Raw genomic sequence first — 23,487 nt, 5'->3', positions numbered from 1 at the left:
CTATGGATGCTGTAAAAATTACAAGATCACAGATGCAACAATAGGAATTTGAATGCAAGAAGTAAATGACATGTATTCCAAATATTGTCTTCAAAGAAAATAATAATAATAATAATAATAATATTTTGATAGCAAAATACAAAGACCTACAAATAGAAATAGAAAGACTGTGGCAAAATCAAGCAAAGGTAGTATCAATAGTAATAGGCTCCTTGGGTGCAATCCCAAAACAACTGGAGCACCACTTGAACACCATCATCGGCATTGACAAATTTGCTATTAGTCAATTGCAAAAGGCAGCCTTACTAGGAACTGCTTCAATCCTGCAACGATACCTGTAATACCATCAAACATCCACATCTGCCTATCCCAGGTCCTGGGTAAGAACTTGATAGGTAGTCTGAACATCTGGCTGACTGTGCGATGATTAATAATAATAATAATAATCCCCCAGTGAGGCACTACCTTGATGTGGTTGTGGGGCTTGTGTACTCTGAGGAAGATGAGAGCTATGCCAGAGGTTCAACCATACTGGACAGGTCTCATCAGAGGAGTCAAACAAAGAGTGTCTCTCCCATAAAAAATATGGTGAGACGTAAATTGCAGAATGCCATACCGGCTCGGACGTCACCCGGGTTAACAAGGTCCGTGCTAGATATTGGAGTTCCTGGATATCTGGTGGAAAATGGGTTACAGGACTCAGGACTGTTGGCTGAGCAACCAGGGCCAGCAGCTGCAGAACTACTGGAAGAAAAGATGTTTACCCATTGCAGATACACAGTAATTGAAAACAAAGAAATAATGATCTGTTACTACAGATCAAGTCCAACAAGAAGAGGATATCTAAAACGAATGCACCAGTTCTGGAAAGAACAACATCCAGAATCAGAAATAACAGAACAGAGACTAGCAGATCAACACCGATTTATAACACGAAATAAAGTATTTACAGAAACAGAATTGGACGAACTGCAAAGGTTTACCCAGGGGAAAGAAATCAAAGCCTTACCAGTAGTAATTCAGAACGTAGAGGCAAACCAGGGGGAGTTGGCAGTGAAGGAATCCAGCAGAGATATACAACTGTTCTCATTTGGAAACCAGGCACCTCTTCCTCAGGAAGAACAAAACCCTCTAACTAAAGAAATAAAAGAATTGAAACAAAGAATAACTGAGCATTTAGAACAGCACAAAAACAACAGAATAAGGCTGCCTGCATTGAAGCTTGTTCCAAAGAAACAGCTAGCACAAGCATTAAAAGATGCAAATACTGTAATATCAAGTATAAGCACCAATTCACTGCAAGAAACAAACCAACTAATGTACAGCACAGCTGCAGTTATAACAGAATACCTGGGATGCAAAATCAACAAAAAAGAAAAACAAACAAACAGTGCACCAGAAAAATGGAAGGTTAGACTAGAAAATAAGATCAGCAAGTTAAGATCACATGCAAGCAAGCTAGAACAGATGAAAGAAAAGAAGCTGAAGAACAAGAAGACCAAAGAATACCTAATCAAGAAATACCACTTAGAAACAAGGAAGATCAAGGAAGCACTGGAAATAATAAAGCAACAAATAACAGCTATAGCCAGGAAAATCAGTAGATATGAAGCTCGAATTGCAAACTATAGGCAGAACCTCCAATTTCAATCCAATCAGAAACGTTTCTACCAATCCATCAATGGAGAAACTGCAAGGAATCAGTCAGTACCTGACAAGGAAGAAACAGTGCAGTTCTGGAAGCAGATATGGGATAACCCAAAGAAATACAACAAGGATGCGGCTTGGTTAAAAGAGGTGGATGCAAATAAAACAGAAGTTGAAATGAAAGAACTAGTAATAACAACAAAAATGGTAGAAAAAAGAGCAAAGAAAATCAAAAATTGGTCAGCACCAGGTGAAGATGAACTGCATGGGTTTTGGTTGAAACATCTAACTGTTATACACCCACTCATTGCCAAACAGTTCAACAATATACTACAAGGAGGAGAAATTGAAAAGTGGCTAACAACTGGAAAAACCTACCTAATAATGAAAAATCCAGCAAAAGGGGCAACATCAGGTAACTACAGGCCAATTACCTGCTTACCAACAACTTTCAAATTACTAACTGGTGTAGTAGCTGATGGAGTGCAACAGCATCTAGTTGAAAACAATCTCTTTCCACCTGAGCAGAAAGGAAACCGCCCCAATAGCAGAGGAACAAAAGATCAACTCCTAATAGACAAAATGATCTTGGAAAACTGCAAGAGAAGGAAGACCAACCTGAATGTGGCATGGATTGACTACAAAAAGGCATTTGACTCTCTGCCACATGACTGGATAATAACGTGCCTAGAAATAATAGGAGTCAGTAGAAACATCAGAAAATTTGTGCAAAGATCGATGGCACAATGGAAGACACAGTTGCAGATCAATGGTGAGAGGCTGGGAGAGGTTAATATCAAGAGAGGAATATTTCAAGGAGATTCATTATCACATTACTATTTGTTATTGCACTGTTTCCTCTGTCAACAATACTGAATAACTCAGGACATGGCTATCAAAACATCATCTGAAATAGAATCGCTGCTCAACACTGTCCGTATATATAGCCAAGATATTGTAATGGAGTTTGGCTTGGACAAATGTGCCACACTTACTATCAAACAAGGAAAAATAATGAAAACTGAAGGAATCAAGATGCCCACGAAAATAACATTAAGAGTCTGGATGAGGAAGAGTACTACAAATACTTGGGTATCCTTCAAGCTGACAACATCAAGCACACTGAAGTCAAGAAAAAGATTAGAGGTGAATACATCAAGAGAGTGAAGAAGATCTTAAAATCCAAACTCAATGGAGGAAATACCATAAAGGCAATCAACACCTGGGCAATCCCAGTCATTAGGTACACAGCTGGAATAGTGGACTGGACTCAAGCAGAACTAAAAGCAATGGATAGGCAGACCAGAAAAATAATGACAATGAATCATGCCCTTCATCCACGCAGTGACATTGATAGACTTTATCTACCAAGGCAAATAGGTGGGCGTGGAATGCTACAAGTACATCAGATGGTTGAAGAAGAAAAAATGGCTTTGGAAGAATATCTGAAGAACAATGATGAAGATGCACTGAAATTAGTATATCAGGAAGGCTTACTAACTACTGGAGAGACCAAACTGGCCTACAAGAAAGACCAAATGAAGAACAGAATAGAGGCATGGGAAGACAAAGCACTACATGGCCAATACATGAAAAAAATAGCTGGGAAAGCAGATAATAATAAAACCTGGCAATGGCTAAGAGCAGGAAAATTGAAGAAAGAGACCGAGGGACTAATTCTGGCTGCACAAGACCAAGCCTTAAGGACAAATGCATACAAAGTCAAAATTGAGAAGACAGCAACAGACAGTAAGTGCCGCCTATGCAAAGAAGCTGAAGAAACAGTGGACCACTTGGTAAGCTGTTGCAAGAAGATTGCACAAACTGATTACAAGCAGCGGCATGACAAAGTAGCAACAATGGTGCATTGGAAGATCTGCAAAAAATATCATTTGCCTGTAAGCAAAAACTGGTGGGATCATAAAATAGAGAAAGTCATAGAAAATGATAAAATTAAACTGCTCTGGGACTTCAGAATTCAAACAGACAAGCACCTGCAACATAACACCCCAGACTTAACAATTGTCGATAAGAAAGACAAAAAAGTCTGGATAGTGGACGTGGCAGTGCCTGGAGATAGCAGAATAGAAGAGAAAGAACTGGAGAAGATAACAAAATACAAAGACCTACAAATAGAAATAGAAAGACTGTGGCAAAAGCAAGCAAGGGTAGTACCAATAGTCATAGGCTCCTTGGGTGCAATCCCAAAACAACTGGAGCACCACTTGAACACAATTGGCATTGACAAATTCGCTATTAGTCAATTGCAAAAGGCGGCCTTATTAGGAACTGCTTCCATCCTGCGACGATATCTGTGCAGATTTCAAAGCATTTCTCTCGAGCTTGATAAAGATAAGGAGGGAGAATGAAAATTAGAGATTGATAAGGATGGAGAATGAAAATGGACAATTGAGACTGATAATAATAATATCAGTATGATAAGGATGGAGAATGAAAATGGATAATTGAGACTGATAAGGACTGTGTTTCTCGTGGATGGAATTTGTTATTGGTGAAGATTTAAATGTTTAATGTGTTTATTGTGGATGAAATTTGTTATTGATAAAGATTTAAATGTGTATAAGGGAATTTTAATGTTTTAAGTCTTAAGTAATGTTTAAATTTGTGTTTTGGAGGGAGTTTATAAAGAATGATAATAATATCAGTATGATATCAAAAGGTTTGGAGTATACTATAATGTGTTTAGTGTTTGGGGTTTTTTAATTATTATTATTACTATTTTTAAGATGGAATTTGATTAAATGCGTATAAGGAGATTCTAATGTTTTAAGTTTTAAGTAATGTTTAAATTTGTGTTTTGGAGGGAGTATAACTTGTTTAACTAAATGTATTCAGATTTGTTTATGATTCATATTAGATTTTATATTGTAGGTATAGATGTTCAAAGAAAGTAGTGTTTAAAATTGTGTTCTGGAAGGAGTTTATATAGAATGATGGATAATATTATAAGTATGATTAGAAGATGTTTATTTGTTTAGGACTTATATGTGTTTTAAGTTTTTCTTTTCTTTTTTTTTTGAAGCATTTTGGACAAGCCTGTAATCAACTCTGGGAGGGCTAGGGGAGGGTTAGGGAGGTTTGGGGAGTTGGGGAAGGGTATGGGAGGGTGGGTTTGGGGAGGGGATTTGTCTTGTAAAATTTAAAAAACTTTCAATAAAAAAAATTATTTGGGTTTGGGGGGGAAAGAATTAAGAGCTAAGTTTATATTGTTCAAAAGAAATACACATCTCGGTGTGGAGAAGGTGGATAAATTATATGAAGAATAAATGTGGGATTTAATGGGTAAATTACGATTAGAGTAGATATGATTAAAAGTATTGTTTGGATTATGAATAATTCTCGTTTTACTTATTGTGATTTAGTTTGTATTAGTTAAAGTTAAAATAAATATGGGATTTAATGGGTAAACTTTGATTAGAGTAGAGATGATTAAAAGTATTGTTTTGATTATGAACAATTTTTGTTTTAAATTTGGCATTATTTGATTTTGATAATTGATTTTCTTTAATTTGTTTAAATTTGTTTTGTATTTGAGTTAAAGTAACTTATTGATTTTGTTATTTGTATAGTTGGATAGGTTTAGTTAGATTTAGTTTGCATTAATTAAAGTTAAATAGATTTTGTTTAATATGCTTGAAAAAAAATGGGTAAACTTTGATTAGAGTAGATATGATTAAAAGTATTGTCTTGATTATGAACAATTTTTGTTTTAAATTTGGCATTATTTGATTTTGATAGTTGATTTTCTTTAATTTGTTTAAATTTGTTTTGTATTTGAGTTAAAGTAATTTATTGATTTTGTTATTTGTATAGTTGGATAGGTTTAGTTAGATTTAGTTTGCATTAGTTAAAGTTAAGTAGATTTTGTTTAATATGTTTGGAAACCCTGTGCCAAGCTCTGGGAAGTGGGGGGGAGGGGAGGTTGGGGTGGGTGGGTTTTTGGGACTGGGAGGGAGGGGGGGGTGGGGGGGTAAGTAGGTTAGATGATAGGATCAAAGTAAGATAATAAGGGATAACTTATGAGAGAGATGTTCCTTGGGCATTTCCCCGGTACTGTATCCGAAGAGGGATGAGAGAGGAGGAGAAAGGTTAGGGAGGAAGTAGGATGGCGAGAGGAGAGGGGGAGGGGAGAGAAAGAGGAGGAGAAAGGTTTGGGAGGAAGTAGGATGGTGAGACGAGAGGGGGAAGGGAGAGAGAGGTGAGGGGAGGGAGAAGGAGGAGGGAAGTAAGGGAGAGTATAAGAGAGGGCGGATGCAGTTTCGGGGGGGTGGGCAAGCGACATCTAGGTGTATTCATTCTATCTTGTCAAATGTGAAATTTCTTCTTTTTTGTTTATGTAATTGATAATTGAAAAATAAAAACTTTTTGGGAAAAAAAAAGAATTTTAGATATTCCTTCTAATTCCTATATTAAGGCTGCTATGATTGATGATTTGATATTTGTTTATCCGTTAATTATTTGTAATGCATAACTTTTCACTGTACTTCTATCAATAGAAATAATTTGGTAATATTTTAGACTGGATAAAGAACATCAGGAAATATTCTTGCCTAGATTTTGTGAATCTTAATTATTAATCTGAGCAGAGGATTTCCATTAATCCTGAAGCAACTATATAATAATTAGCTTTCTGTGGATCTTGTCAAGGCATAATAAAATTTATTTCTGAACTAAGCAGGATAGCCCAAAAGAAAATGAATATTTTTACTAATTCTTTTTTCTTCTTTTTCAATTTGCCTGCCTTTAAAGTAAATTATAATACAAGTTTTTTTTAAAAAAAAAAACAACTCATATATATTTTATGACCTGGACAATAATGATGCACTGATGTTTATTTTGGAAATAAGTAGAAATGAGTGGATGGCAATATGAAGGAAATAGAATTTCCTTCAAATATGTTGTGATTGCACTCTCACAAGTCCCAGTCATCATGGCCTTCTGGATTTTTCCTCTATTTGTTTGTTTGTTTGTTTAATTCATATGTTGCCTATCTCCATGATAGGGTGACTCTTGGGAACTTGAAATCCCAATACATCTTCAGATTTTGAAACTAATAATCTAATAATAATCTAATAATAATGATAGATTTCTTATGGATTTCTCTTTTGGAATAAGTAATTAAGAGATTAATTCAGTGATTTATAATCTATGAGCAAATGAGCTGCCATTTTTATTCAGGAATACATGCAAGAATATATTATTACTTTCATTTTTACATGAGAGTCACTTTGGCATAGTGGTTAAATTGACTAAATACTTAAGAGTATATGAGTTCTAGTCCTGCCTCAGGCATGAATCTAGCTGGGTGACTCTGAGACAGAGTCTTACCTCTAGGAAGCAGGCAACATCAAATCACTTTTGAAAAATATTGTGCAAGAACACTATATGGACTTATTCATATACTTGCCAGGATCCAAGACTAATCCCAAAACTCATATATCTCATATAGAAATGCAAATCTAATGCTATACGACCTAACAATTCAATGAAGATCATAGAATTGTGTTCCATCTGCCATCCAAAATAAGCAAAAGAAATATGATAACCATTCAGCAATTTTACAATTTGAACTAAATAAAAAGACACTCGACTTAGGCTAAAGTTTTAGCAACATTACCAGCAATCCACAGAATTAGTTGGAAAAGCTTTAGAAACTAAAACTGTAAATTGTCCAAATAAAGCAAGAGTTTATTTTTCAATTACACAAATAAATCTGTATAAGTAAACCATCTCATTAGAAAGTATTTTGATTCATATGCAGTAAATAGCATTATTTTTGTCTCCTTCCCTATTTCCTCCCCCATTTTCTATTTCTCTTACAATAAACAAAAGTCTGTACTAAGATCATCCTTGAAATACTCTGAAATTGAAACTTCACTAGGCAATGTAAAATCATGAAAAGCTCCAGGGTTCAAAGCATTTTCACTAGAATTGTGCAAAGTACTTAAAAAGAAACTTGCATCCCTGGTACTCAAAGTTCAGTGAGAAAGTAGGGAAACAAATCAGTTGTCTGGTTCTGTATATGAACATGCACATTTTATTGTATTAAAAATGGATAAAAATCAGATATACTGTAAATTTGTCTCTATTGATGGCAAGATTATATTGTTTTGAGGTCGCTGATTACCCTACCTGTCACAATGGATTTTCTTTTAAATGGTGCTGGATAAAGTTTATGTTTGGATAAAATAACACTAATGGCTAAAATATCTCATTTTTATGTGGAGTAAACTACAAAATCTGTATAGATAACTGAGCAGGAAACTATCATGGGTGGGTAATACATGAACTGCAAGATGCATGAAGATCTATATCATAGTAATAGCAACCAGCACAGGAGCAAACCCTGACTGTTTTTCCTATTAGCCTGTTTTCATATGACTAAATTTGAGAAAAAAAAATTTTTTTTTTGAGCAGAAGAGAGAAAGACAAGGTCCTTCCTTCCAGCAAGACTGCTGAAGATTTATTCACCAATTTCCCCCTTTGGATACAAGCTGAACAATTTAATTTGCTTGATCTGATTTATCTAAAATTTGATGGAAAGATTTCAGGAATCTGAATAAAAAATCCACATTTAATTTTCTACATACATTAAAATCATATGTTTGTCTCCAATTAAGTCTGTTTTGACTATATCTGACTGCTGCTTCATTTTGAAGCTGAGATTAGGAAAATAAGATATTTGCTACATATATAAGAAGCTTTAAATAATTCAGCTTTCCACAAGCAAGATATCTTCAAGTATATATTCAGGCTCTCAAATTCTCAGCAAACAGCATGCTACACAGGAATTTGGGAAATGAAATTCATGCATCTAGAGTACATTGAAATTAAAGAAAGTTGACAAATCCATTATTTGTTTCCTTGTTGTGTAAATATGTTAGTGTATATGTTAGCATGATTATCACCATTATAAATTTCATCTTTGGTCCATCTAACCCAGTGCTTCTCAAATAATGGGGCGTGCCCCCCAGGGGGGGAGCGAGGCTCCGTAAAGGGGGGCTCGTTTGACCTCGGCAAATACTGTCATATTGGATTTCTAGATCGGATCATCCGACTCACTCGCAAGCGGCAGCCCGATGCGGAGGACAACATGACCGCCAACGCATGTGACACATGCAAAGGACCCGATTGGATAGACATGATGCTCTATCCTGATTGGCCAAACCTGCCCGTGTGACTTTTAGACCCGGAAATCGGTCCTCTGTACAGAAAAAAATATTTTACAGTCACGCGGGGGGCGCGAAATGTTTTCTTCTTCCTAGGGGGGCATGACAGAAAATAATTGAGAAGCACTGATCTAACCACAGGTTAATTCTGGATACCTCACACCATAGAAACAATAGAAATACAACAAAATAAATATAAATTCAATAAAGGAAATAAACAAAATGACAAATCCAAACAATTTTTTCATGTAACATATAACAAAGAAGTTTTACCCATGCTATCTCAAGGCCATGAGAACAAACAGGTCTTTAAGGCCTTCTGAAATTCTCTCAGAGGAAACCTCATTCCAGAGGGCAGGTATCAGTTCAGAGAAGATGAACTTCTTGGGTCATGAAATAAGGCACTATTCAATTCAGGAGACCCAGGGCAGATCGCCTCTGTCAGATTTTACTTCTTGGCAGAACCACAGGAGATAGGTGGGTCCCTGAGACAGTCAGACCCCATACCATGGAGGGCTTTATAGGTGATAACCAGCATCTTGAATTGCACATGGAAGCAACTAGTGACAACTGTGGAAGAATCTTGACAACCAGTGCAGCTTGCAAAGCAGAGGTGTCAAATGAGGATGCTGAGGCCAGTCCCTGACTGCTATGTTCTGGACTGAGTTCTCAGTGATTTGCAAGGGCAATCCGATGCAGCAGAAGATCTAAATTCATTACTTTTAGGGCAGCAACACTAAAGCCTTTTTATACATTAATGTAAGAACTTCTAAATTTTTATAGTGTACATAAAAATTGATGCATGATCTATACTTCATTGTTTCTACAGTTTTTCAGTGTCAGTGATATTGTTCACTAATTACAGATTGTTCAATGATCCAGACTTTATATCTTTCTGAATAGGAACACTAAGGTCAGTTGAAGCCTACACTGGATGTGATGTTGGCAGAATCTGCTTGCTGCCTTGCTGTTCAACAAGAAGTGAAGGGGTGGTTTTCTAGAATGATTAGATATGCATATTTACCACTGTAATAGCTGAATAGTATTGGTTGGTGATTTCTACTGATATAACACATGGATCTACATAGTAAAGGCAGCAAAGTTACCTGCAGCAAAATCACCTCCTTATCCTACCCTCATCAAAGCTAGTCTGGATTTATCATTCTGGACTGGGCTTGTAGCTCCTGCTATTGGCTGCTCATCTTTGCAGGACTTCTCTGTTTACCTGAGGCACCATACCACAGCAGCTCCTTTGCAGCATATTTGGAATGAGAAACACAGCATGTGGAGGAAACCTCTTAGCCCCACACTGAGTCACTATCAGAACTAGAGTCTACTCCAATCACCACAGTTGCACTTTAAAGAGGGAAACACAGCTTCATACCTAGCTGTGAGCTGACAAGTGCTCATCCTGCCCATGATAGTTCCATGATGCCATCTGCAGTTCTTTTTTTAAATATTAATAAAGAATAATGTCCACAATTTTGGAACAGAGAATTTGAGTATCCTGTAGTACTAAAATGATTGAGCTTAGACTTGTTTCTTAGTATTTAAAATCCAAGTGTTCAACAACAGAAAATCTTCAGGTCTATTGGAATTCAGTTTTTTAAAAACTGAATGTATAAGATTAAATCATCATCATCATCATCATCATCATTATTATTATTATTATTATTATTATTATTATTATTATTTAGACCAATATAACATTATTTTGTATGTGTGTGTATAAGAGAGGGGAAGAAATGTTTAATAAATAGATAATTTATTAAATGAGATAATTTTGTGATGAGCCCCTAAATTTTGCATGGAAAATACTAGAAATGATGCTTTGGTGTGCATTTATTAGGAAATATATATGATAAAGATATGAAAGCCAGTTTAGTGTCATGGTTAGAGCACCTGGCTAGAAACCGGGAGACTGAGTTCTAGTCCAACCTTAGGCACAAAGCCAGGGACTGATCTTGGGCCAATCACTATCTCTCAGCCCTCAGAAAGGGATGGCAAAGCACTTCAGTAAAACTTTGTCAAGAAAATTGCAGGGACTTCTCCAAGCACTCACCATAAATCAACTCTGACTTGAACATGCACACACACACACACACCACACATACATTTTTTTAAAAAAGATAAGGATAAAATTATGTAGGTCATTCAATTGTCCTTGAGGTTTCTGATAACCTAGATATGAACCTTTTTACCGGATCAAAGAATAAGCCTCTGGTACCCTTACTCTTCCATTAGAAAGTTAAATTAGTATCTTAATATAAGCAACTATTTCAATAAATATGTATCTGTAACATGTGTAATGTGTTAGTATGCATCTAAATGTATTGGACTAAATCGAGTGTATAGCAAAGTCTGTTTTGAAATAAAACATTTCAAGATGTAAATGGCATGCTTACACAATAACATCTTTCATAGTTCTTCCCACTATTTCTTTTCCAGTTGGACAGTGCATGTCCTGTCTTTATCCCCCTAACTCCTAGATCAGGAATTGAACATGAAAATGAGAGTGATACAGAGCACTGGTGGATTGGATCACTTGGAGATGGCTTGTGATCACAACATATGATAGAGATCATACGAAAATGGTATGGGTAGTATTATAGACACTGTAACAAAACTTGATGGAAAAGATGCTGGCACCACAGATGCTAACCCATGACATTCTATAGCATAGCAAATTGGCATATGTCCCTGAGTTAAGCATTGCTTAATAGTTTGCTTGATAGATAATTTACTTCAGAATAATAATTTGCTGCTGGCAAACAGATCTATGTATACGGCCAGACAGGCTTTTAATGAGCACTCTGATGTGCTGATTCAGTGCAGATACTTCCCACAAGCAACAAGACCACTGTTTAATTGGCTTAATTATTTACTTGATAGTTTATTCCTAAAAACACCCCATATGTCAATAAAAATTATGAGAAATGGCATTCAGCAAAAAGAAAACAACATAATGTGCAACTTTTTTTACTAATTTGTAATACTGTTAAGCAGAACAAAAGAAGTACACTGATGGCCTTTGAATTTTTAATATGCTGGCATTAATTTCAGGATGAGATTGTTGGAAGAAGAGGAAGAAAGATTTTTGAAAATGCAAGCTTGCTCTCCAGGGTGCCTTGGTTGATGAGAATTCTATCCACAAAGAAAATCAACTTTGGAAATCATTTAAGAAAAATCTTTTTTCAAGGTTGCCTGCCAGGTGATTGATCTGGTCCATGTCAAGTATCACATCATTGCATTCTGTAATACATTTGCTTATTGTATCTGTCTTGGGATGATAAATATTATTAAAAAAACTTGCAAGCCAAAATGCATTATTTTTCACTAAAGCAAGGAGGCATAGAGGGCACACTTTGCCCCCATGCTATGTGTCTTGCGAAGCAGAAAAGCAATTCAGTCAGACTAAAGGCTGAAGACAAAGCAGTAGATTCTTAGCAATAAATGCAAATGATCTGAATTCATTTCCTTGCTAAAAGAAAGCAGAGGGAGGGAGAGAAGGAGAGAGAAAAAATAAAGCTAAAGAAGCTGCAGATCAAGGATTTCAACTTTAAACTGACACAAATTATCCTAAAAGAAAACATGCAACTACATTGCGGGAAGTTGAAGAAAAAAAATTGCTGAAACAATCCGTGCTAATGAAAAGACCTTGTACTAGATTTGAAGTACCACTCTGAATATATTCTCTCTCTCTCTCTCTCTCTCTCTCTCTCTCTCTCTCTCTCTCTCTCTCTCTCTCTCTCTCTCTCTCCCTCCCTCCCTCTCCCTCTCTCCTTCTCCTCCCCATTCTATACAAATAATATCAGACTTTGGCTGCAATCATTATTTTCAAAACAATTTGTAAATATTTGGGTGCTCATTGGCTCAAGAAGATAAATAATCCCCTTTGAACATCAAATAGTTCTTTTGTTAGTTCCTTTATTAGGTAACAAATCATTGCAGCTTGTGAAATACATTCAGATTCCTTTTAATAAGATGTGACATTTTTTTAGCCTCTTATTTCTTTTAAAGAAAAGTGAAGTGGTTCACACTTGATTATTAATCATGATGAAATAAAAAACAATAATGTAGATTTCTTTCATTTTCATAATGAAGACTAGACAGAGGTTTGTAGTGGAAAGATGAGTGTATTTTCCTAGAAAACAATTAGAGGGTATTTTTATATATAAGATAAACTGAGAGCCTCTCTGGCACAGCATAAAACACTTCACGGAGGTTTTTCCCCTCTTTCTTTTTTTCCTTCCACAATGAGGTCAGACACTGTTGTTATCCTTGGTAAACTTGTATCACTGTCTAACTCTTGTGACTTCACTTTGCTCTCCACAGTTGACCATTTTTGAAACTGGCAGTTCTGTGAATATTAGCATACTATGATCCATAAGAAATTCCAGCACCGTGATGAAGACACTATGAGAGCAGGGTCTATAAAACATGGTCTTGGAATCAGGTTGACGTCAGATTCCAGCTCAGTCAAGGGTTCCTTTAGTGGACCTGTTCTGAAAACGAATTAGAAAGATGTAGGAAAGGCTCAGACATTCTTTCAGTTCAGTTTTTAAAAATGTGACTTTATTAAGGTTCCACCTATTTCTTCATTAATGGAACTATTCGAATATAGGAGAAGAGAAAATTAGCAGAACTTTACTTCCGGAAGATTCTTGGCCTGCTTAGACTGTAAAGGCCTGAGTCTGAATCCCCATAATTTAGTTATGCTTATCTCTTTGTTTAACAGGTCTGTAGCAAACAGGTACAATGTAATCCCCTTTGTGCTTGGGACGTGAAATTTGGTTTTTGTGGAGATATGATAATTTTGTTTGATATAATTTTGCTAAAACATCCCAGATTTTGTTTGATTGATTGATTTTATTACAAGTAACTCAAGGCATACATAATACTACTTCCTCATCCTATTTTCCCCACAACAAATTTGTGATGTGGAATGGGTTAAGAGACTATGACCAGCCCAAAGTCACCGAGTTGGCTTTCATGGCTAAAACTCACAATCTCCCACTTTCTAGCCAGACGTCTTAACCATTAGACCTAACTGGCTTTTTATATTTCTTTATTTTACCCTTTACCCTTACTTTTTTACTTTACATTTCTTCGTAGGTAAATGAAGACATATTTAAATAAAATGTTTCTTTAAAAAATAAAAGGGGTGAAACATATTGATAGATCCAGGGCTTTTTTTTCATAGAACGCCTAGAATGGAGTTCCAGCACCTTTTTTGGATGGAACCTTGTAGGGTAGGCAAGGCGGGTTGTATGACATATGTGAGTTCCGGCACCTTTTTTCTTTTTTTTTTAGAAAAAAAGCACTGGATAGATCCATGCATACTTCCTTTCAGGTAACTTTGGTGGAACTTTGATGTGAGAAAGGCAAGGCCACTTAGCAAAAAAACCTTGCTTCAGAGCATCATAAGACCCACTCAAGTTGCTTGTCAATTAAGAAAAATTACATAAATCTCTGCTTCTTATTTTCCATAGAAACACTCAAGTATCTTATAGATACTTCATTGCTACATAAAGTCTGTATTTCAAGGTATTTTTAACTCAGAGGTTGGACTGTAAGAAAATTATCACATGTATAATCTTTTTTGCTTTTTAAGAAAACCATCAAATTTAGCCTTACACAACTTCTTGACTGAATAATAGCACACTGGATGCCTTGCTACCATAATAATGGACAGCTACCTCTAGCCTGCTGTACAGTATATATTTAGATCATTTACACATTTTGGGATTCTAGAAATTGATCGCCAATAATTTCCTGTACTAAAATTGTTCAGCAACTTTAAAGTTCAAGTATTGGCAGACAATCCTATGATTTTCATTACTGCCAATCTATTTTTTTTCTTTTTCTACTTCAGATAACATCAGGAGACATGCAAAAACAATAACAAGAAAAATATAATTAAAAGCAGTCCCTCCTTATAATCAGGGCTGTTAAAGTTAGCTCATTAGGTGCTGAAGGCACTTAAGATTTTTCAAACAAAATGTTCTTGTTTAAACTTTCCTTTTAACTAAACACAAGAAGGGTCAGGAAATGGGACTTGGCAGAGACTCCTGGATTTTGCTCATAGGATTTTAGTCATGAGGAAGAGTAACCATTTCACTTTCAGCTTTTGTTTATACTGTCGCCTGAAATAGATGGCTGGCTTTCTTAGCTATATGTCCAACAGGACATATTGCTTGAGGAGCACTTGGTATATACTGTTATGGTGGATAACAAAGCAGTTAATATTTGTTTCGCATTATGTGCTTATTTCATCTTTCACTAATGTGTATGCTAGACATTTTGTCACTAGTAGACCATAGTAATAACCCCCTTCCCCCAAAAAAATATCACATTCAAAATGAAAATTCCGAGACATACTTTAAAAACATAGAACTAGAAATTTGGGACATAGACTAAACATCCATAGCATCAAATAGGGGAAAATTTGTTAAAGCTACAGCATTCTGAATAGAGAAGAAAGTAAGGCAGCATACAGGCCAAGTAAATAAATTCATAAACATTACATTGAATAAATGAAGCTGCCTTTATTGCAGCTTTCCCATTTATCATAGCATTTAGCATAATTATATTCAATTTAACTTCTAGGAAGGGAGTGGTTGTGGTTTGTTGTAACTTAGACTAGTAGATAATTTTACAAGAGCAAAGAAAAGGTTATGGTACCACTGGAAAACACTAGTTTTTGCAAGGCATAACAACTAAACCTCCGGGCAGATATAGCAAGATAAGAAAAAGCTACTTAAAAACAGATGCTTACCTTACACAAACAAGAGTGTTTTTCACTCCCTATTTGATTTATTGAAAACAATGGAACTTTTTTTTTGACTCCCAGGTTTCTTCTCCTAAACATATGGAAATTATTGGCCTAGTTCTTCATTCTCTCCCTTCCTTTTTCCAGATCTTCAAAACACATCTTTATTTTTGGTGAATATATGGTTTCTTTCCTAATGTCTTCCATTTTGTTGAAATATTGTGGTTCCAGTTAGCCTGAGTCTTACTCCAAAATATCATACTAAACTCTGTCAAACAGTCATGATGAATGTGCTGTACATTTACACTAAGTTCACATCTTCATTGAAAACGTTTATGTTATCATCTTAATTCCTTTTTTTAGACAACCATTATATTTGATATGTCCAATGCTTCCTAATTAGAAATACAATAGTTTCACTATTGACTAATTCTGGAGCAAATATACTATACCTATATATGGATGTAGTTCTGATTTTGTGAGGGTTTGGGTTTGTGTGCTATGAGTGTCTCCTGCTGTAAAGGAGAAAAAAAAGATCTTATGAAGGCCTGAGCAATGTTCATGTTTTGACACAACTGATTATCAGTAAATACTTTTCTCATAACTGATATTGTGAAACAGATAAAACTCCTCATACTGGAAAAAAAAAACCTACTCTCTCAGCCTAATTGACTCTGTTTTGAATGGTTTTATGCATTAAGCTGTTACCTATAATCCTTTAAACTGGGGAGAGGAACTGGAAGTGGGCCAGAAGGTGGATCAAGTCTTTCATCTGCTTCAATAAAAATGGGTGATGTCAGGAGACAAATTTAAGAGAGAAAGGATACCTCCCCCACTTAGGTTTATCAGATTTGGGCTGCAAAACTACAAGCAACCATCAGATGGCAGCAAAGAGATTCAGACATTCTCTTTGTTCCCATTTTTGTCACCTGTGTTTTGTAGCCCAAATGTGGTACTAGGAGGAAACAGGAGAATTGTGGGATGAATCAGGGGGCCATTTTATTAGGTTTTGTCCTGGAAATAATAATTTCTCTAGCATAGTTATTTTCTGACAGGAAAAGGCATGCAGTACACAAACAAACAAGAAAATATTAGATTACCAACCATGAGAGGGAGATTGTTGAGAATATGAAAATGCCTGGGTTAAATCTGAAACCTTCTGCATATAAATGATATGTTCTTCTACTGGACCATAGACTTGGAGACTTTGTATAACCTGCAGAACATGTTTATTAACTCTGTCTATCTGCTCAAACACAGATTCCAGACAGCTAACAAAAGATAAGATCTACACTGAAATAAATATTAAACTACTGAATTCTGGGCAAAAGTGATGCATCTTTACAGATTTCTTAAACACAGATATAAAGTGGAAGCTAAATGTTCTCCCAGATGAGTGTTTTCCCACAAACTAGGAGGTTGTCTCCCATATGGCAAAGAGATGGATTTCTGATGGGAAATTCCTATCTTTCAAATAATAACAATTGAACAAGTTCATAAATACAAAGATGATGTCTGAGACAGCAGAATATCAGTTGCCTAGAGCTTCCAAAGTTAATACCAATAGCTTAATTTTTGTCAATAAATAATTAGCAAACCATACAGGACCTTCAACACAGACATCACATCATTTCTACTTCTTGCACCAAATGCAGCTTCTGGTCACTTTTCAACAGTATCCATATGTAGAGCCCATTGCAGCTGTTAAAACTGTGATCTAATCAAGACATGGACAACTGTTGTCAAATCCAATTATCTCAGAAAACTTTGCATTTCCAAGGAAACAATGGTGAACTGAATGGCCACAGTGGAAAGACAAGCTAGAGAAGGGATCAGCTCCTTGGAACTTCTGTCTGGATCAAGAGACTGGGATCACTTTCAAATTGCTCCATATAGGCTTCCTGAAAAGATTTATCAGATATATCACAAAATAGCAATCTACAACAAGCGAGAAAAAAATCATCCTGTCTATATCTCAGTTTAGCACCTTCATTTCAACACTCGGTTCGTTGACTTAATTTCTTAACTACCTTAGGAAATTGTTTGGTATTGATTTGTTTGGTTGTTGTGATCTTTCAGAAGGGCAAGTTTATTATGCCAGGAGAATATTCTTCTGTCCTGGATGAAAGTAGTTTCATGTACATTTAAGAATTAAAGAGAAAACAAATGGTTTTTGGAAAACAGCAAAAGGGGGACTAGAATATTGATTTTGGAAAGTTAAAGGGCCAGATGGATGTTTAAATTTTTATAGAAGTATAAATGAAGATTTTGAAATTAACTCTAAGAAATCCTCCTGTGGGAAAATTGTAATGATTTGAATATGATAATAGAAGACTTTGAATATTTTCTAGAGGGAATAAGAACTAAGGATTATAATTAAAGGAAAAGAAACCCATTATTCAGAAATTACTTTTAAGATTGTCTGCTACTATAATAGATTTTAAAAAGGCTAAAGAGGAGCAGATTTTACTGAACAAAATAGAAATTAAGGCTGACTTGGATTTGAAAATGGATTTTTTAAAAATGCAAAATTGCAAGAATGACATGGAAAAAGATGTCATAATGGATTTACAAATGAAAATGGCCAATGTCTTAATAACTAAAGAGATCTACAAATAATAATTCAGAAAAGTGACCTGGGAAACCTTTTTATCTTGGATTTACAGTAGGGATTTGTTAAACTGTTCCCAAAAGGAACCAAGAGAAAATGATAAGAAATCAATCTTGATGGGACAGTATTTGAATAGAAAAAAGATCAAGCTTGAAGAATATGAAGTGGTCTTGTTTAATCAGTGTTAAAATACATATGTTGCAGTTTCTGATAGGTACTAATGGTTGTTGTTGATGATGATTAAGACTGAATGGTGAGATTTTAAAACCATTTAAAAATGGGGAAAGATTTATTTTGCTTTTGTTAGCTTCTGGGAGGAGGCTCCATGGTATCCAAAGCAGAACATCCAGATTCAGCCACAGTTTTCTTCCATACAGTATAAACCTTGTGAACTCTCAAGCTTCCTCCTTCCATTATATATTCAAGATGGATAGTGTTTAATGTTCATATGTTATGTATATGTAGGGGTATAGGTCTATACATATGTTGTATATAGTATATATATGTTGTATATAGTATGTTTAGGTGTGTGTCATGTGTGTGTTCACTTTGAAAATGGGCAACTAAATTTCATTTTTGATGTGTGTCATTGTGCCCACAATAAAAAATGACAATAAAGGTTATCTTATCTTATCTTTATTTCTCAGAGAAGTGATCAATTGTAATACGTAATGAATTTGTTTGATTAAGTTTATAACATATATGTTACTATTTCTGGTAGTTCTTAAGGATTTTTGCTGATTGGATCTGAATGATGAATTTTTATAATTTGTTTATAGAGAGATAATGAGATATGGGAAGGAAAGGGTTTTTTTTCAATGAACTACTTTATAGAAGTGCTAAATTATTGAAGTTGCTTATACTTGTCGAGAATGAGGAGAAAGTCATTCTATATACGTGGCTGACTGGAATTTCCATCATGTGTTACACTAGCTCATTATAAACATGGATTTAGTACGCCTTTGAAAGGATTCTCAGCTATCTTTCAAACAAAAACTTCTTGAGAGTGCCCTAGACTTTGCTACACTCAGGGTCAGTTTAAACAGGAAAGATTGCAGATTCTGCTACGTGTCCACTGCTGATTGTATCATAACTGGGTATATTGCAGGTTGTTTTATGTTGGCATATACATATTTCTTTTTTTCTTTCTCTTTGCACTTTATATTTTTTTTTATTTAGTGTTGGTCCTTATCTTTATATTTGTAAACTTTTTAAAAATTATTTTATGAAAAGGAAATTAAATTGCGCAAATCACTGCATGATTATGAAAATTCTTTTTATACTTTATTATGGATGGACTTAATTCAGTGCAATCTCTTTTATCCATATCATTATTGAATCAAGAGCATCCTCTGATTGCTTCCATGAAATTGGATAGTAAAAATTGGATAGTAGAAAAGATTAAATATTGGCTTCCGGTTCCGGTTTGCGGCGTCACTAGTAGCACAGGGAGATGTTTCTCCTTGTCGGCTAGGTTTCCCTCCATTAGTGGACCTTTATACGGGTCCAAAGTCGCCCTGGAGGGTGCGACTTCCATCGAGGAGGCTGCTGTCCGGCTGCAGAGGAGCGGTGGCTCCTCCAGCTGTCCAGACGAATCTCTGAGGGCCAACAGAGAAGAAGATCGGCCAGTAAAATGGCCAATCGCCCTGACGCTTCAGACCATAAGTCAGACACTCTAACATTGTATTTTTCTGCTCCGTCATCCTTGTGCTGTCTCCCCCTCCCTGCGCTGTTATCATTAACACACTCCTCAATCCCTCCTCTCTGCCCAATGCAATATGCCTCCTCCAATTCGGCAATACACGAGTCCTGTTGGGCTGCTGGTCTGCCTGCCATTTTTGCATTCCATTGCCAGTTCTTATCTCATCTCCCTCCTCCAACTCCCTAGCCTGCCGATTCATACACCCTTTGTTGTCCATTCCTGTCATCCTTCCCCCCCTTCCTTCAACCCTCCCACCTGTTGATTAACATATTGCTCCTGCCTTTCATCAACCATTCCTATTGATGTTCTCTTCCTCAATGTCTTTTCCTTCCTAATCCGCTGTCCTACCTGCTGTTCCTGTTTACCCTCCTCCCCCACTGTCGATCTTCCCCTCTCCAATGTCCTCCCCATAATCTGCTGACTTACCTGTTGTTCATCCATTTCTGTCCATCCTCTCTTTTCTAACATTCCTCCTCCTCTGAACTGCTGTCCTACATGCTGTTCCCACATGCCAACATCCATTCCTATTAAACCCTCCTTCTCAAGCTTTCCTCCCCCCAATCTGCCGTCCTGCCTGCTATTCTTATCTGCCCTTCTCCTGTGAGTCCCACCCTCTCCTGTTTCCCCCCCCTCTCCAATCCACAGCTCTGTTTGCTGTTCCTTCCAGCATTCTTCCTCCCCTTACCTGCTGTCCTACGTACTGTTCCCATCTACCAACCTGCGTTCCTGTTGGACTCTCCTTCCCAAACTTTCCCTCCCCCAAAACTGCTGTCCTGTATAATATATATATATATTATACTTCAAAAGACAGAAAAAAGGAATTGATTTTTGGAAAAGACTTTCTTAACTCACTGAGCACATCTAGTGGCAAAAGTTCAATACTGCAGCTTTGCTTATTTTTCTATTGAATTTCAAAATACTAAAGATAAGCTGTTCACCTGTGAAGCTGTGGGGGGTGGATGTTTTTTGTCTTAAATATAGCCTTCACAAAAAAGAAAGAGAAATCTTGTTTTAAGCATTAGTATTAAAATGGAGAAACCTCATTTAGAACTGAACTGTGCACTTATTTTGGAAAAGATTTATGAGGCCACTGCAGAAATATGTGCTACAATTAAAAACTTTAACTTAGAATTAAGATCCAGAGACTCTACTACATTTGCTCAAACTGATGTTCAGGTTACAACTGACTATGGCATTTATATTACATGTAACTGACTATTACATTTATATCCTGTCTTATATTTTGTCTCTTATTTTCCCACAACGCTAACCCCATATGTGTTGCGCTGGGATGAGAGACAATGAATGGGGTAAAGATATCCAGCTGTTTTCATGACTGACGAAGCTTAGAACTACTACCACCTGGTTTCAAGTCCAGCACCTTAACCACTACTACAAAGTGGCTCTATTTTGATATTGATAGCATAAACACCAACATTTTCAATGCTTTCCACAATGATTTCATATAAATACTGAAAAGAAAGAAATAAAGCAGCGTGGTGGCCAGTGGTGAAGATGCTCGCCTCCCATTTGGAAGGTTGAGAGTTCAATCCTAGGTAGCATCAAAAATTTCTCTCCTAGGGAAAGGACTGGATCCACTTGAAAATTAATACTTTCAAGGCCAAGCTCCACCAAAGAGTCTAGGAGACAACCACTGAACACTAGTGATAAGTCCAGGGCAAATAGCAGGAATATTTTCTCCCTGTTCATTTTTACTTGTATTTATTTTTTATTTTATTTTTGCCAGTATGATATCCTGATAAAATTGATATTACTCTGGTTAATCAGAATCATTTAAATGCCAGTAGAAGTAGTGTATACCTTTTTTTAATGAAAATTATCAGCACTTTTGATCAGTGACGTCATCAAAGTAAACAAGCCCACGTGCTGATTATGTCAACAGGTCATGGCCCTAAAAGGAAGTGACGTGCTCAGCCCCCACCCTCTGGATGTGACGTTTTGGCCTAATCCCATCAAGATTGGCAGTCAATCCTCTGGGTACATGATTAGGTTAACCCTAGACTAATTCTATGGACGTTCAAAACCAAAAAAGAGCTAAGTAAAAGTGAATAATTAGCAGAGGCCTGTGTTTTTGGGAAACAAGCCCTACTTTGGGGAGCTGTTAACCCTAGACTAATTCTATGGACATTCAAAACCAAAAAGAGCTAAGTGAATAATTAGCAGAGGCCTGTGTTTTTGGGAAACAAGCCCTACTTTGGGGAGCTGTTTGTGTTTTTGGGAAACAACCCCTACTTTGGGGAGCTGTGAAATAAAAAATAAAAAAGGCTTTTTATTTCTAATCATTCTAGCCTAATGATGCTTTTAATTTTTGTGGAGTTTTAAAAATCAGTGCCTCAAAAGCTGGGGAAAAAGAATCCCCTGAAAGGCAGCCAGAGCCTGCATTTAACCCCCTTTTTCTAAAAGATATTTTTTCTGAAAGGTATTTATTTCTAGGTGGCTTTAAAAGCATTTTCCTCAAACGCAGGGGGAAAAACAAACAAACACAGCCCCTTTTAAAACCCACAGCTGGTTTTTACCTTTGTAAAAAAAATCTAAAGACACATATTTTGCCATTTGCACCCTGAATAAAATTTATTCTGCCCCTCTCCCCACTACAGCAAAAGACAAGGAATATTAACAGGAATTAAAATGCTCACAAGAGGCAGGCAGCCAACCAGGCTCACAAGAGGCAAGCAGCAAGCAGCCATGCGTGTTTCTGTCTGTCTGCTAGTAAAAAAAAAAGGGGGGGGGGTTAGGCCTTGTTTGGGACGTGCCCGGGCATGTCATACTCCCCGTGATCTGGGCATGCGCAATGGTCAAGGGCGTGTCATTGCAAGGGGCAGGGGAGTTTGTGCGGGCAGGGACATGCCCGGGCATGTCATGCTCCCCGTGATCTGGGCATGCGCAATGCTCAAGGGTCGTGTCATTGCAAGGGGCAGGGGAGTTTGTGTGGGCAGGCCTGAACAGCTAGCGATTTAACCCCAGCAGTCTTTTGAAGATGTCAACCTCTGATTCCAAAGCTGTTTTTACAACAACAGCAAAAGATAGCGTCGGACACTCTGATACAAGGCCCCAGCCAACAGAATGAAACAAAATCTGTTGCATGGGTTATGATAAAGAATTTTTTTTATTCAGACCTGTGTTGCATGACTGTAGCATGGTGTGTTGTAACTTTAACAATGAGATGCAGAGTACTTACCGGACAGCCTGTGAAATGGTGAATGATACTACATTATCTCCCAGCAATGGTAAGTAAATATGTTTTTATTTATGATAATGTAAATGATGCTGGAGCGGATACACCGCTAACAGGATGTACTTTATATTTTGCAGACTCTGAATTAGTAATACCTAGACAGCAAACACTTCAAGACACCCTGCTTTTAGATTCCTGTAGTAATCGCCATGGTCAGAAACCTTCTGCAGATTTTTCTGATCCAGACTATAACAGGGATTATGAGCTATCCCAGAGACCACAATATCTACCTTGTGAGTTAAAGAGCTGCAATTTGTGTAAAGACTGGTTTGCTTGTGACTACGGACGTGATTTGTGGGGCACAGGCGG

Source organism: Crotalus tigris, unplaced genomic scaffold (genome assembly GCF_016545835.1).
Source record: "Crotalus tigris isolate CLP2741 ecotype Arizona unplaced genomic scaffold, ASM1654583v1 scf7180000019275.859293, whole genome shotgun sequence".
Taxonomy (NCBI): Eukaryota; Metazoa; Chordata; class Lepidosauria; order Squamata; family Viperidae; genus Crotalus; species Crotalus tigris.
Note: the sequence above shows the minus strand (reverse complement) of the source record.